Below are 17,171 nucleotides of genomic sequence, written 5' to 3' on the forward strand. Positions count from 1 at the left end.
CCAAATAAGACTGAGTTCAGACTACTCAACTAGCACCCTGGATGTGAAAAGGCAGTGGTATGATATATTCAAGATCCTGAAAGAGAAAGACTTCCAGCCAAGGATTCTGTACCCAGCCAAAATGTCCTTCAAAACTGAGGGAGAGATTAATGTTTTCATAAAGTTCTGAAAGAATTTGTCAATAAGAGATCGACCCTACAAGAAATACTAAAAGGAGTTCTGCCTGCTGAAAAAAAAAAAAAAGACAGGAGAGGGAGGTCTGGAGAAGGGCACAGAAGTGAAGATACCACTAAGGGTAATTTAAAGACTACAAAGAGAAAGAAGAGAAAGAATATATAAGTCTGACAAATAAACAAAAAAAAAGATAAGAGGTGGAATCAAGAATGCCTTTTCAGTAATAACTTTGAATGTTAATGGACTAAACTTACCAATTAAAAGATACAGACTGGCAGAATGGATTAAGAAACAGAATCCAGCTACATGCTGCTTACAAGAGACTCATATTAGACACAAGGATACAATAGGTTGAAAATAAAAGGATGGAAAAATATTTTCAATGAAGTTGTAACCAAAAGAAAGCAGGAGTAGCTATACTAATATTGGATAAAATAGATTTTAAATAAAAAGACACCATAAGAAACAGAGAAGGACAGTATATACTAATTAAAGGGATAATTCACCAAGAAGACAGAACAATCATAAATGTTCATGGTCCTAATCAAGGAGCTCCAAAGTACATGAGACAGACACTGGCAAAACTAAAGAAAGTGATAGATGTTTCAACAATAATAGTAAATAGACTTCAATATACCACTCTCCTCTATAGATAGAACAACCAGACAGAAGGCCAACATGGAAATAGAGAAGTTAAATAAGTTGAAAATGAATTAGACCTAACAGACATATATAGGTCATTGCACCCCAAAGCACAAGGCTACACATTCTTCTCTAGTGCTCATGGAACATTCTCCAGGACAGATCATATAAAAAGAGAGAGGATGCAAATAAACAAAACCAGAAATGAGAAGGGGTGCGTTACCACAGACCCTGAAGAAATAAAATAAATCATAAGAGGATACTATGAACAACTATATGCCAACAAACCAGACAACTTAGATGAAATGGGCAAATTCCTGGAGACACACAAACAAGCTACACTGACTCAGAAAAACATAGAAGATCTCAACAAACCAATCACAAGTAAAGAGAGTCAATCAGTCATCAAAAATCTTCCTACAAAGAAAAGCCAAGGGCCAGATGGCTTCACAGAGGAATTTTGACAAAAATCCCAGAAAGAACGGACACCAATCCTGCTCAAAGTTCTTCAAAAAACTGAGGAAAAAGGAACTCTACCTAACTCATTTTATGATGCTAACATCGTTTTCATACCAAAACCGTGTAAAGATGCTCAAAGAAAGGAAAACTACAAGCTAATCTCCCAAATGAACATAGATGCAAAAATTCTCAATAAAATATTAGCAAATCGAATCCAACAACACATTAAAAGAATTATACACCATGACCAAGTGGGGTTTATACCAGGAATGCAAGGATGGTTCAACAAAAGAAAATCAATTAATGTAATAACAGCACATTAACAAATCAAAAGGGAAAACTCACATGATCATGTCCACTGATGCTGAAAAAGCATTTGACAAAATTCAGCATCCTTTTCTGAAAAAACAAACAAACAAAAAACACTCCAAAAGATAGGAATCAAAAGTAACTACCTTAATGTGATAAAGGGAATATATGAAAAGCCGATAGCCAACATTGTACTCAATGGAGAGAGACTGAAAGCTTTCCCCCTAAGATCAGGAACAAGACAAGGAAGCCCACTGTCACCACTATTATTCAATATTGTGATAAATGTTCTAGCTAGAGCAATTAGGCAGGACAAAGAAATAAAAGGCATCCAAATTGGAAAAGAAGAAGTAACTCTCATTATATGCAGATCATATGATGCTGTACTTGGAAGAGCCTGAGAAATCTACAGCAAAGTTACTTGAGCTAATAAACAAATTCAGCAAGGTGGCAGGATATAAAATTAATGTGCAAAAAATCAGTAACATTTCTATACACAAGCAATGACCTAGCTGAGAAGTCAGTTAAGAAAAAAATTCCGACTTCCTGGAAGATGGCGGCTTAGTAAGACGCGCGGATCTTAGTTTCTTCTCCAGGACAGCTACTAGGGGAGTAGAAACGATACAGAAAGCGCCCAAAGCCACAACAGAGATAAAAAAGGCAGCGTACCCCATCCTGGAACGGCTGGCTGGCTGAGAGAAGCAGCTCGGGTGAGATCGCCGAGGCGCGCGGGCCTTACCGGGCGGGGTGGCAAGCGGCCGGAGTTACTCCCTTCCCCCTTCCCGGGCCGGCTGGGAGAATTGGAGAGGCGGTCCCCTGAAACAAAGACGGCTGGCGCCCACACCACGCGCAGCCCCCGGACCAACTGAGAGAATTGGATCGGAAACCCCCAGGCCGCGGAGAACGGTGACGGGTGGGGGAGGCCCCTTCCAAACCCGTGACTCCCGGGGAACGTGCACTCTCTCGGGCGGGCCGCTGCCGCTGGCGCCCTCCCGCCACGCTTGTTGCCCAGGGCCGACTAGGAAATTCTGACGGGCTCTTTCCCTGGCTGCGGCGACCAGCAACCCTCCCTGCGTTCGGACCCCGGGCCGGCTCAAGCCGTTTCGGCTAGCGAACCCCCCGGACGGCGAGAGTTTTCCAAAGTTTAAGGTCCCACAGCACCTTTTACTGGTGGGACACGCAGACAAACGTGTGCCACGAGCGCCACCTACTGGGCAGGATAAGAAAAACAGAACCCAGAGATTTCACAGAAAAATATTACAAACTTGCTGGGTCCAACACCAAGAAAAATCTGAATAAATGCCCAGACGCCAGCAGCAGAAGATAACTGTCCACGCTCAAAAGATTGAGAATATGGCCCAGTCAAAGGAACAAACCAATAGCTCAAATGAGACACAAGAGCTGAGACAACTAATCCTGAATATACGAACAGAAATGGAAAACCTCTTCAAAAATGAAATCGATAAATTGAGGGAGGATATGAAGAGGACATGGGCTGAACATAAAGAAGAAATAGAAAAACTGAAAAAACAAATCGCAGAACTTATGGAAGTGAAGGATAAAGTAGCAAACATAGAAAAAATAATGGATAGCTACAATGATAGATTTAAAGAGACAGAAGATAGAATTAGTGATTTGGAGGATGGAACATCTGAATCCCAAAAAGAAACAGAAACTATCGGGAAAAGAATGGAAAAATTTGAACAGGGTATCAGGGAACCCAAGGACAATATGAACCGCACAAATATACGTGTTGTGGGTGTCCCAGAAGGAGAAGAGAAGGGAAAAGGAGGAGAAAAACTAATGGAAGAAATTTTCACTGAAAATTTCCCAACTCTTATGAAAGACCTAAAATTACAGATCCAAGAAGTGCAGCGCACCCCAAAGACATTAGACCCAAATAGGCGTTCTCCAAGACACTTACTAGTTAGAATGTCAGAGGTCAAAGAGAAAGAGAAGATCTTGAAAGCAGCAAGAGAAAAACAATCCATTACATACAAGGGAAACCCAATAAGACTTTGTGTAGATTTCTCAGCAGAAACCATGGAAGCTAGAAGACAGTGGGATGATATATTTAAAATACTAAAAGAGAAAAACTGCCAACCAAGACTCCTATAGCCAGCAAAATTATCCTTCAAAAATGAGGGAGAAATTAAAACATTCTCAGACAAAAAGTCACTGAAAGAATTTGTGACCAAGAGACCAGCTCTGCAAGAAATACTAAAGGGAGCACTAGAGTCAGATACAAAAAGACAGAAGAGAGAGATATGGAAAAGAGTGTAGAAAGAAGGAAAATCAGATGTGATATATATAATACAAAAGGCAAAATGTTAGAGGAAAATATTATCCAAACAGTAATAACACTAAATGTCAATGGACTGAATTCCCCAATCAAAAGACATAGATTGGCAGAATGGATTAAAAAACAGGATCCTTCTATATGCTGTCTACAGGAAACACATCTTAGACCCAAAGATAAACACAGGTTGAAAGTGAAAGGTTGGGAAAAGATATTTCATGCAAATAACAACCAGAAAAGAGCAGGAGTGGCTATACTAATATCCCACAAATTAGACTTCAAATGTAAAACAGTTAAAAGAGACAAAGAAGGACACTATATACTAATAAAAGGAACAATTAAACAAGAAGACATAACAATCATAAATATTTACGCACCGAATCAGAATGCCCCAAAATACGTGAGGAATATACTGCAAACACTGAAAAGGGAAATAGACTCATATACCATAATAGTTGGAGACTTCAACTCACCACTCTCATCAAGGGACAGAACATCTAGACAGAGGATCAACAAAGAAATAGAGAATCTGAATATTACTATAAATGAACTAGACTTAATAGACATTTATAGGACATTACATCCCACAACAGCAGGATACACCTTTTTCTCAAGTGCTCATGGATCATTCTCAAAGATAGACCATATGCTGGGTCACAAAGCAAGTCTTAACAAATTTAAAAAGATTGAAATCTTACACAACATTTTCTCGGACCATAAAGGAATGATGTTGGAAATCAATAATAGGCAGAGTGCCAGAAAATTCACAAATACGTGGAGGCTCAACAACACACTCCTAAACAACGACTGGGTCAAAGAAGAAATTGCAAGAGAAATTAGCAAATACCTCGAGGCGAATGAAAATGAAAACACAACATATCAAAACTTATGGGACGCAGCAAAGGCAGTGCTAAGAGGGAAATTTATTGCTCTAAATGCCTATATCAGAAAAGAAGAAAAGGCAAAAATTCAGGAATTAACTATCCATTTGGAAGAACTGGAGAAAGAACAGCAAGCTAACCCCAAAGCAAGCAAAAGGAAAGAAATAACAAAGATTAGAGCACAAATAAATGAAATTGAAAACATGAAAACAATAGAGAAAATCAATAAGGCCAGAAGTTGGTTCTATGAGAAAATCAATAAGATTGATGGGCCCTTAGCAAGATTGACAAAAAGAAGAAGAGAGAGGATGCAAATAAATAAGATCAGAAATGGAAGAGGAGACATAACTACTGACCTCACAGAAATAAAGGAGGTAATAACAGGATACTATGAACAACTTTACGCTAATAAATACAACAATTTAGAGGAAATGGACGGGTTCCTGGAAAGACATGAACAACCAACTTTGACTCAAGAAGACATAGATGACCTCAACAAACCAATCACAAGTAAAGAAATTGAAGCAGTCATTCAAAAGCTTCCTAAAAAGAAAAGTCCAGGACCAGATGGCTTCACATGTGAATTCTACCAAACGTTCAAGAAAGAATTAGTACCAATTCTCTTCAAACTCTTCAAAAAAATCGAAGTGGAGGGAAAACTACCTAATTCATTCTATGAAGCCAACATCACCCTCATACCAAAACCAGGCAAAGATATTACAAAAAAAGAAAACTACAGACCAATCTCTCTAATGAATACAGATGCAAAAATCCTCAATAAAATTCTAGCAAATCGTATCCAACAACACATTAAAAGAATTATACATCATGACCAAGTAGGATTCATCCCAGGTATGCAAGGATGGTTCAACATAAGAAAATCAATTAATGTAATACACCATATCAACAAATCAAAGCAGAAAAATCACATGATCATCTCAATTGATGCAGAGAAGGCATTCGACAAGATTCAACATCCTTTCCTGTTGAAAACACTTCAAAAGATAGGAATACAAGGGAACTTCCTTAAAATGATAGAGGGAATATATGAAAAACCCACAGCTAATATCATCCTCAATGGGGAAAAATTGAAAACTTTCCCCCTAAGATCAGGAACAAGACAAGGATGTCCACTATCACCACTATTATTCAACATTGTGTTGGAGGTTCTAGCCAGAGCAATTAGACAAGAAAAAGAAATACAAGGCATCAAAATTGGAAAGGAAGAAGTAAAACTATCACTGTTTGCAGACGATATGATACTATACGTCGAAAACCCAGAAAAATCCACAACAAAACTACTAGAGCTAATAAATGAGTACAGCAAAGTAGCAGGTTACAAGATCAACATTCAAAAATCTGTAGCATTTCTATACACTAGTAAGGAACAAGCTGAGGGGGAAATCAAGAAACGAATCCCATTCACAATTGCAACTAAAAGAATAAAATACCTAGGAATAAATTTAACTAAAGAGACAAAAAACCTATATAAAGAAAACTACAAAAAACTGCTAAAAGAAATCACAGAAGACCTAAATAGATGGAAGGGCATACCGTGTTCATGGATTGGAAGACTAAATATAGTTAAGATGTCAATCCTACCTAAATTGATTTACAGATTCAATGCAATACCAATCAAAATCCCAACAACTTATTTTTCAGAAATAGAAAAACCAATAACCAAATTTATCTGGAAGGGCAGGGTGCCCCGAATTGCTAAAAACATCTTGAGGAAAAAAAAACGAAGCTGGAGGTCTCACGCTGCCTGACTTTAAGGCATATTATGAAGCCACAGTGGTCAAAACAGCATGGTATTGGCATAAAGATAGATATATCGACCAATGGAATCGAATAGAGTGCTCAGATATAGACCCTCTCATCTATGGACATTTGATCTTTGATAAGGCAGTCAAGCCAACTCACCTGGGACAGAACAGTCTCTTCAATAAATGGTGCCTAGAGAACTGGATATCCATATGCAAAAGAATGAAAGAAGACCCATCTCTCACACCCTATACAAAAGTTAACTCAAAATGGATCAAAGATCTAAACATTAGGTCTAAGACCATAAAACAGTTAGAGGAAAATGTAGGGAGATATCTTATGGATCTTACAACTGGAGGCGGTTTTATGGACCTTAAACCTAAAGCAAGAGCACTGAAGAAGGAAATAAATAAATGGGAACTCCTCAAAATTAAACACTTTTGTGCATCAAAGAACTTCATCAAGAAAGTAGAAAGACAGCCTTCACAATGGGAGACAATATTTGGAAATGATATATCAGATAAAGGTCTAGTATCCAGAATTTATAAAGAGATTGTTCATCTCAACAACAAAAAGACAGCCAACCCAATTACAAAATGGGAAAAAGACTTGAACAGACACCTCTCAGAAGAGGAAATACGGATGGCCAAGAGGCACATGAAGAGATGCTCAATGTCCCTGGCCATTAGAGAAATGCAAATCAAAACCACAATGAGATATCATCTCACACCCACCAGAATGGCCATCATCAACAAAACAGAAAATGACAAGTGCTGGAGAGGATGCGGAGAAAGAGGCACACTTATCCACTGTTGGTGGGAATGTCAAAGGGTGCAACCACTGTGGAAGGCAGTTTGGCGGTTTCTCAAAAAGCTGAATATAGAATTGCCATACGACCCAGCAATACCATTGCTAGGTATCTACTCAAAGGACTTAAGAGCAAAGACACAAACGGACATTTGCACACCAATGTTTATAGCAGCATTATTTACAATTGCAAAGAGATGGAAACAGCCAAAATCTCCATCAACAGAAGATTGGCTAAACAAACTGTGGTATATACATACGATGGAATATTATGCAGCTTTAAGACAAGATAAACTTATGAACCATGTAATAACATGGATGGACCTAGAGAATATTATGCTGAGTGAATCCAGCCAAAAACTAAAGGACAAATACTGTATGGTCCCACTGATGTGAACGGACATTCGAGAATAAACTTGAAATATGTCATTGGTAACAGAGTTCAGCAGGAGTTAGAAACAGGGTAAGACAATGGGTAATTGAAGCTGAAGGGATACAGACTGTGCAACAGGACTAGATACAAAAACTCAAAAATGGACAGCACAATAATACCCAATTGTAAAGTAATCATGTTAAAACACTGAATGAAGCTGCATCTGAGCTATAGGTTTTTGTTTTGTTTTGTGTTGTTTTGTTTTGATTTTACTATTATTACTTTTATTTTTTCTCTATATTAACATTCTATATCTTTTTCGGTTATGTTGCTAGTTCTTCTAAACTAATGCAAATGTACTAAGAAATGATGATCATGCAGCTATGTGATGATGTTAAGAATTAATGATTGCATGTGTAGAATGGTATGATCTCTAAATGTTGGGTTAATTTCTTTTTTTCTGTTAATTAAAAAAAAAAAAAGAGAAGGGATAATTGGAGATGAAGGGATACAGACTGTACAACGGGACTGGATATAAAAACTCAGAAATGGACAGCACAATACTACCCAATTGTAATGCAATTATGTTAAAACACTGAATGAAGCTGCATGTGAGGTATAGGTTTTTTGTTTTTGTTTTTTTTGTTTTTTTTTTCTTTCTATTATTGTTTTAATTCTTATTCTGTTGTCTTTTTATTTCTTTTTCTAAATCGATGCAAATGTACTAAGAAATGATGAATATGCAACTATGTGATGTTATTAAGAATTACTGATTGTACATGTACATTGAAATGATTTCTAATTGTTTTGTTAATTCTTTTTTTAATTAATAAAAAAAAAAAAAAAAAAAGAAAAAAATTCCATTGAAAATAGCAACTAAAAGAATCAAGTACTTAGGAATGAACTTAACTAGGGACATAAAGGACTTATACACAGAAAACTACATAACATTGCTAAAAGAAATTAAAGGACATCTAAATAGGTGGAAAGACATTCCCTGCTCATGGATAAGAAGGCTAAATATAGTTAAGATGTCAATTCTCCCCAAATTGATCTGCAGATTCAACACAGTACCAATGAAAATTCCAACAACCTACTTTGAAGATTTGGAAAAACTAACTGCCAAATTCATCTGGAAGGGAAAGAGACCCTGAATAGCTAAAAGCATCGTGAAAAAGAAGAACAAAGTGAGAGGATTAAGACTCCCTCACTTTAAAACCCATTATAAAGCTACAGTGGTCAAAACAGCATGATACTTGCACAGAGATAGAAGCATTGACCAATGGAATCAAATTGTCAGCGAAAAAATGAACCACCAAATCTATGGTCAACTGATTTTTGACAAGGCCCCCAAATCCTCTGACCTGGGACAAAATAGTCTTTTCAATAATTGGACATGGAAGAACTGGATATCAATAGTCAAGAGAATGAAAGAGGACTCCTCTGTTACACCCTACACTAAAGATTAACTCAAAGTGAATCAAACACCTAAATATAAGAACTAGCATCATAAAGTTTCTAGAAGAAAATGTAGGGAAACAATTCAAGATCTAGTAATAGGAGGTAGCTTCATAAACTTTACACTGAAAGCACAAGGAACAAAAGGAAAAATAGATAAATGGGAACTCCTCAAAATCAAATGCTTCAAAAGGCTTTGTCAAAAAGGTGAAGAAGAAGGGGATCCAAGATGGCGTCTTAGTAAGGTACATGCGTCTTAGTTCCTCCGACTCCAAATCAACTAATAGGTGAACAGAAACAGTACAGAACAGCTCCTGGGACTACAGCAGGGAATGGACACACAGCGTAACCCAGTCTGGGCTGGTTAGTCTGACTGTGAAACTCGGCTGCGGTGAGTGAGATCCCCGAGCGGCGGGCGATTTCCCGAGCAGCCGCAGTTGCGGCGGTCCGAGCTAATCCCTCCCTCCTTTCCGGGCTGGCTGAGGGACGCGGAGAGACAAGCTTCCCAGCCAAGGCGGCCGGCGCCACACTTTTGCGGGCGGCTTCGAGTCTCGGCTTCGAGTCCGCGACTACGAGTCTCACATCAGAGGGCTATCCAAAGTCTGGGCTGGCAAGTCTGATTGCGAGACTTGGCTGCGGCGAGACCCCCAAGCGGCCGCAGCTGCGGCGGTCCGAGCTAATCCCTCCCTCCTTCCCGGGCTGGCTGAGGGACGCGGAGAGACAAGCTTCCCAGCCAAGGCGGCCGGCGCCACACTTTTGCGGGCGGCTTCGAGTCTCGGCTTTCGAGTCCGCAGCTACGAGTCTCGGATCAGAGGGCTATACAAAGTCTGGGCTGGCAAGTCTGACTGCGACTCTTGGCTGCGGCGAGACCCCCGAGCAGTGCGTGATTTGCCGAGCAGCCACAGCTGCGGCGGTCCAAGCTAATCCCTCCCCCCTTCCCGGGCCGGCTGAGAGTATCGGAGAAGCAAGTTTCCCAAGCCGAGGCAGGCGGCGCCCTTCTTCTGCGGGCGGCTTCGAGTCTCGGCTTTGAGACCGCGGCTACGAATCTCAGATCAGAGGGCTATCCAAAGTCTGGGCTGGCTAGACTGACTGCGAGACTCGGCTGCGGTGAGACCCCCGAGCGGTGCATGATTTCCCGATCAGCGGCAGCTGCGGTGGTCCGAGCTACTCCCTCCCTCCTTTCCGGGCCGGCTGAGAGTATTGGAGAAGCAAGTTTCCCAAGCCGATGCAGGCGGCACCCCTCTTTTGCGGGCGGCTTCGAGTCTCTGCTTCGAGTCCGCGGATACGAGTCTCGGATAGGAGGGCTATCCAAGCAGCGGTAGCCCCCCCCCCCACGGGAGGCTTCCTGGTCCGGTGGGGAATCCCCCAGGCCTGCTGCGGCCCGCAACCAGCCACAGGGTCCCCTCAAGCCGCGGCAGCTGACGCCCCCACCACGCGCGGCCCCTGAACCAACGGAGAGAATTGGATCCGAAATCCCCAGGTCATGGAGATCGGTGACTGGGGGAGACCCATTCCAAACACTTGAGACAAACGTGTGCCACGTGCGCCACATACTGGGCAAGATAAGAAAAACAGATCCCAGAGATTTCACAGAAAAATATTACAACCTTGCTGGGTCCAACACCAAGAGAAATCTGAATAAATGCCCAGACGCCAGCAGCAGAAGATAACTGTCCACGCTCAAAAGATTGAGAATATGGCTCAGTCAAAGGAACAAACCAATAGCTCAAATGAGACACAAGAGCTGAGACAACTAATGCTGAATATACGAACAGAAATGGAAAACCTGTTCAAAAATGAAATCGATAAATTGAGGGAGGACATGAAGAGGACATGGGCTGAACATAAAGAAGAAATAGAAAAACTGAAAAAACAAATCGCAGAACTTATGGAAGTGAAGGATAAAGTAGCAAACATAGAAAAAATAATGGATAGCTACAATGATAGATTTAAAGAGACAGAAGATAGAATTAGTGATTTGGAGGATGGAACATCTGAATTCCAAAAAGAAACAGAAACTATCGGGAAAAGAATGGAAAAATTTGAACAGGGTATCAGGGAACTCAAGGACAATATGAACCGCACAAATATACGTGTTGTGGGTGTCCCAGAAGGAGAAGAGAAGGGAAAAGGAGGAGAAAAACTAATGGAAGAAATTTTCACTGAAAATTTCCCAACTCTTATGAAAGACCTAAAATTACAGATCCAAGAAGTGCAGCGCACCCCAAAGAGATTAGACCCAAATAGGCGTTCTCCAAGACACTTACTAGTTAGAATGTCAGAGGTCAAAGGAAAAGAGAAGATCTTGAAAGCAGCAAGAGAAAAACAATCCATTACATACAAGGGAAACCCAATAAGACTTTGTGTAGATTTCTCAGCAGAAACCATGGAAGCTAGAAGACAGTGGGATGATATATTTAAAATACTAAAAGAGAAAAACTGCCAACCAAGACTCCTATATCCAGCAAAATTATCCTTCAAAAATGAGGGAGAAATTAAAACATTCTCAGACAAAAAGTCACTGAGAGAATTTGTGACCAAGAGACCAGCTCTGCAAGAAATACTAAAGGGAGCACTAGAGTCAGATACAAAAAGACAGAAGAGAGAGATATGGAAAAGAGTGTAGAAAGAAGGAAAATCAGATATGATATATATAATACAAAAGGCAAAATGTTAGAGGAAAATATTATCCAAACAGTAATAACACTAAATGTCAATGGACTGAATTCCCCAATCAAAAGACATAGATTGGCAGAATGGATTAAAAAACAGGATCCTTCTATATGCTGTCTACAGGAAACACATCTTAGACCCAAAGATAAACATAGGTTGAAAGTGAAAGGTTGGGAAAAGATATTTCATGCAAATAACAACCAGAAAAGAGCAGGAGTGGCTATACTAATATCCAACAAATTAGACTTCAAATGTAAAACACTTAAAAGAGACAAAGAAGGACACTATATACTAATAAAAGGAACAATTAAACAAGAAGACATAACAATCATAAATATTTACGCACCGAATCAGAATGCCCCAAAATACGTGAGGAATACACTGCAAACACTGAAAAGGGAAATAGACTCATATACCATAATAGTTGGAGACTTCAATTCACCACTCTCATCAATGGACAGAACATCTAGACAGAGGATCAACAAAGAAATAGAGAATCTGAATATTACTATAAATGAACTAGACTTAATAGACATTTATAGGACATTACATCCCACAACAGCAGGATACACCTTTTTCTCAAGTGCTCATGGATCATTCTCAAAGATAGACCATATGCTGGGTCACAAAGCAAGTCTTAACAAATTTAAAAAGATTGAAATCTTACACAACATTTTCTCGGACCATAAAGGAATGATGTTGGAAATCAATAATAGGCAGAATGCCAGAAAATTCACAAATACATGGAGGCTCAACAACACACTCCTAAACAACGACTGGGTCAAAGAAGAAATTGCTAGAGAAATTAGCAAATACCTCGAGGCGAATGAAAATGAAAACACAACATATCAAAACTTATGGGACGCAGCAAAGGCAGTGCTAAGAGGGAAATTTATTGCTCTAAATGCCTATATCAGAAAAGAAGAAAAGGCAAAAATGCAGGAATTAACTATCCATTTGGAAGAACTGGAGAAAGAACAGCAAGCTAACCCCAAAGCAAGCAAAAGGAAAGAAATAACAAAGATTAGAGCACAAATAAATGAAATTGAAAACATGAAAACAATAGAGAAAATCAATAAGGCCAGAAGTTGGTTCTATGAGAAAATCAATAAGATTGATGGGCCCTTAGCAAGATTGACAAAAAGAAGAAGAGAGAGGATGCAAATAAATAAGATCAGAAATGGAAGAGGAGACATAACTACTGACCTCACAGAAATAAAGGAGGTAATAACAGGATACTATGAACAACTTTACGCTCATAAATACAACAATTTAGAGGAAATGGACGGGTTCCTGGAAAGACATGAACAACCAACTTTGACTCAAGAAGACATAGATGACCTCAACAAACCAATCACAAGTAAAGAAATTGAAGCAGTCATTCAAAAGCTTCCTAAAAAGAAAAGTCCAGGACCAGATGGCTTCACATGTGAATTCTATCAAACATTCCAGAAAGAATTAGTACCAACTCTCCTCAAACTCTTCAAAAAAATCGAAGTGGAGGGAAAACTACCTAATTCATTCTATGACGCCAACATTACCCTCATACCAAAACCAGGCAAAGATATTACAAGAAAAGAAAACTACAGGCTGATCTCTCTAATGAATATAGATGCAAAAATCCTCAATAAAATTCTAGCAAATCGTATCCAACAACACATTAAAAGAATTATTCATCATGACCAAGTAGGATTCATCCCAGGTATGCAAGGATGGTTCAACATAAGAAAATCAATTAATGTAATACACCATATCAACAAATCAAAGCAGAAAAATCACATGATCATCTCAATTGATGCAGAGAAGGCATTTGACAAGATTCAACATCCTTTCCTGTTGAAAACACTTCAAAGGATAGGAATACAAGGGAACTTCCTTAAAATGATAGAGGGAATATATGAAAAACCCACAGCTAATATCATCCTCAATGGGGAAAAATTGAAAACTTTCCCCCTAAGATCAGGAACAAGACAAGGATGTCCACTATCACCACTATTATTCAACATTGTGTTGGAGGTCCTAGCCAGAGCAATTAGACAAGAAAAAGAAATACAAGGCATCAAAATTGGAAAGGAAGAAGTAAAACTATCACTGTTTGCAGATGATATGATAATATACGTCGAAAACCCGGAAAAATCCACAACAAAACTACTAGAGCTAATAAATGAGTACAGCAAAGTAGCAGGTTACAAGATCAACATTCAAAAATCTGTAGCATTTCTATACACTAGCAATGAACAAGCGGAGGGGGAAATCAAGAAACGAATCCCATTTACAATTGCAACTAAAAGAATAAAATACCTAGGAATAAATTTAACTAAAGAGACAAAAAACCTATATAAAGAAAACTACAAAAAACTGCTAAAAGAAATCACAGAAGGCCTAAACAGATGGAAGGGCATACCGTGTTCATGGATTGGAAGACTAAATATAGTTAAGATGTCAATCCTACCTAAATTGATTTACAGATTCAATGCAATACCAATCAAAATCCCAACAACGTATTTTTCAGAAATAGAAAAACCAATAAGCAAATTTATCTGGAAGGGCAGGGTGCCCCGAATTGCTAAAAACATCTTGAGGAAAAAAAACGAAGCTGGAGGTCTCGCGCTGCCTGACTTTAAGGCATATTATGAAGCCACAGTGGTCAAAACAGCATGGTACTGGCATAAAGATAGATATATCGACCAATGGAATCGAATAGAGTGCTCAGATATAGACCCTCTCATCTATGGACATTTGATCTTTGATAAGGCAGTCAAGCCAACTCACCTGGGACAGAACAGTCTCTTCAATAAATGGTGCCTAGAGAACTGGATATCCATATGCAAAAGAATGAAAGAAGACCCATATCTCACACCCTACACAAAAGTTAACTCAAAATGGATCAAAGATCTAAACATTAGGTCTAAGACCATAGAACAGTTAGAGGAAAATGTCGGGAGATATCTTATGAATCTTACAATTGGAGGCGGTTTTATGGACCTTACACCTAAAGCAAGAGCACTGAAGAAGGAAATAAATAAATGGGAACTCCTCAAAATTAAACTCTTTTGTGCATCAAAGAACTTCATCAAGAAAGTAGAAAGACAGCCTACACAATGGGAATCAATATTTGGAAACGACATATCAGATAAAGGTCTAGTATCCAGAATTTATAATGAGATTGTTCAACTCAACAACAAAAAGATAGCCAACCCAATTACAAAATGGGAAAAAGACTTGAATAGACACCTCTCAGAGGAGGAAATACAAATGGCCAAAAGACACATGAAGAGATGCTCAATGTCCCTGGCCATTAGAGAAATGCAAATCAAAACCACAATGAGATATCATCTCACACCCACCAGAATGGCCATTATCAACAAAACAGAAAATGACAAGTGCTGGAGAGGATGCGGTGAAAGAGGCACACTTATCCACTGTTGGTGGAAATGCCAAATGGTGCAACCACTGTGGAAAACAGTTTGGCGGTTCCTCAAAAAGCTGAATATAGAATTGCCATACGACCCAGCAATACCATTGCTGGGAATCTACTCAAAGGAATTAAGGGCAAAAACTCAAACAGACATTTGCACACCAATGTTTATAGCAGCGTTATTTACAATTGCAAAGAGATGGAAACAGCCAAAATGTCCATCAACAGACGAGTGGCTAAACAAACTGTGGTATATACATACGATGGAATATTATGCAGCTTTAAGGCAGGATAAACTTATGAAGCATGTAATAACATGGATGGACCTAGAGAACATTATGCTGAGTGAGTCTAGCCAAAAACTAAAAGACAAATACTGTATGGTCCCAATGATGTGAATCGACACTCGAGAATAAACTTGGAATATGTCATTGGTAACAGAGTTCAGCAGGAGTTAGAAACAGGGTAAGATAATGGGTAATTGGAGCTGATGGAATACAGACTGTGCAACAGGACTAGATACAAAGACTCAAAAATGGACAGCACAATAATACCTAATTGTAAAGTAATCATGTTAAAATACTGAACGAAGCTGCATCCGAGCGATAGGTTCTTGTTTTGTTTTGTTTTGTTTGTTTTGACTTTACTATTATTACTTTTATTTTTTTTCTCTATATTAACATTCTATATTTTTTTCTGTTATACTGCTAGTTCTTCTAAACCGATGCAAATGTACTAAGAAACGATGATCATGCATCTTTGTGATGATGTTAAGAATTACTGATTGCATATGTAGAATGGTATGATGTCTTAAAAAAAAAAAAAAAAATGGTCAGCACAATACTGCCTAACTGTAATGTAATTATGTTGGAACGCTGAATGAAGCTGCATCTGATCTATAGTTTTTTTTTTTTTCTTTCTGTTATATATTTTTGTACTTTTTATTTTTATTTGTGTTTTCTCTGTGTTATCACTTTATTTCTTTTTCTGTTGTCGTGCTATTTCTTTCTCTAAATCGATGCATATGTACTGAGAAATGATGACCATACACCTATGTGGTGATATTAAGAATTACTGATTGCATATGTAGAATGGATTGATTTCTAATGTTGTGTTAGTTAATTTTTTTTAATTAATAAAAAAAATAAATAGATAATATGGAGGATAAGAGGTCAAATAAATTGAGTAGATTGAAATACTAGTGATCAATGAGTGGGAGGGGTAAGGGATATGGGATAGATGAGTTTTTTCTTTTTGTTTCTTTTTCTGGAGTGGTGCAAATGTTCTAAAAATGATTATGGTGATGAATACACAACTATGTGATGATATTGTGAGCCACTGATTTACACCATGTATGGACTGAATGTGTGTGAAGATTTGTCAATTAAAATATTAAGGAAAAAAAAAAAAGGTGAAGAAGCAGCCAAATCAATGGGAGAAAATATTTGGAAATCACATATTGGACAACGGTTTGATTTCTTGTATACAGAAAGAAATCATACAATTCAACAACAAAGAACAAACAACCCAATTATAAAATGGGCTAAATATTTTTCTGAAGAGCAAATACAGATTTCTAAAAAACACATGAAAAGGGTGGGCCATGGTGGCTTAGCTGGCAGAGTTCTCTATGCCATACCAGAGACCCGGGTTCGATTCCCAGTGCCTGTCTATGCCAAAGAAAAGAAAGAAAAATAAAGAAGAAAAAGCACATGAAGAGATGCTCAATTTTCATTGGCTATAAGGGAAATGCAGATGAAGACTACAATGAGATACCACCTCACACCTATAAGAATGGCTGCTATTAAACAAACAGGAAACTATAAATGTTGGAGAGGATGTAGAGAAACTGGGATAATTGTGCACTGCTGGTGGGAATGCATAATGGCACAACCACTATGGAAGACTGTTTGG

This window comes from Tamandua tetradactyla, chromosome 4 (assembly GCF_023851605.1).
Source record: "Tamandua tetradactyla isolate mTamTet1 chromosome 4, mTamTet1.pri, whole genome shotgun sequence".
Classification (NCBI taxonomy): domain Eukaryota; kingdom Metazoa; phylum Chordata; class Mammalia; order Pilosa; family Myrmecophagidae; genus Tamandua; species Tamandua tetradactyla.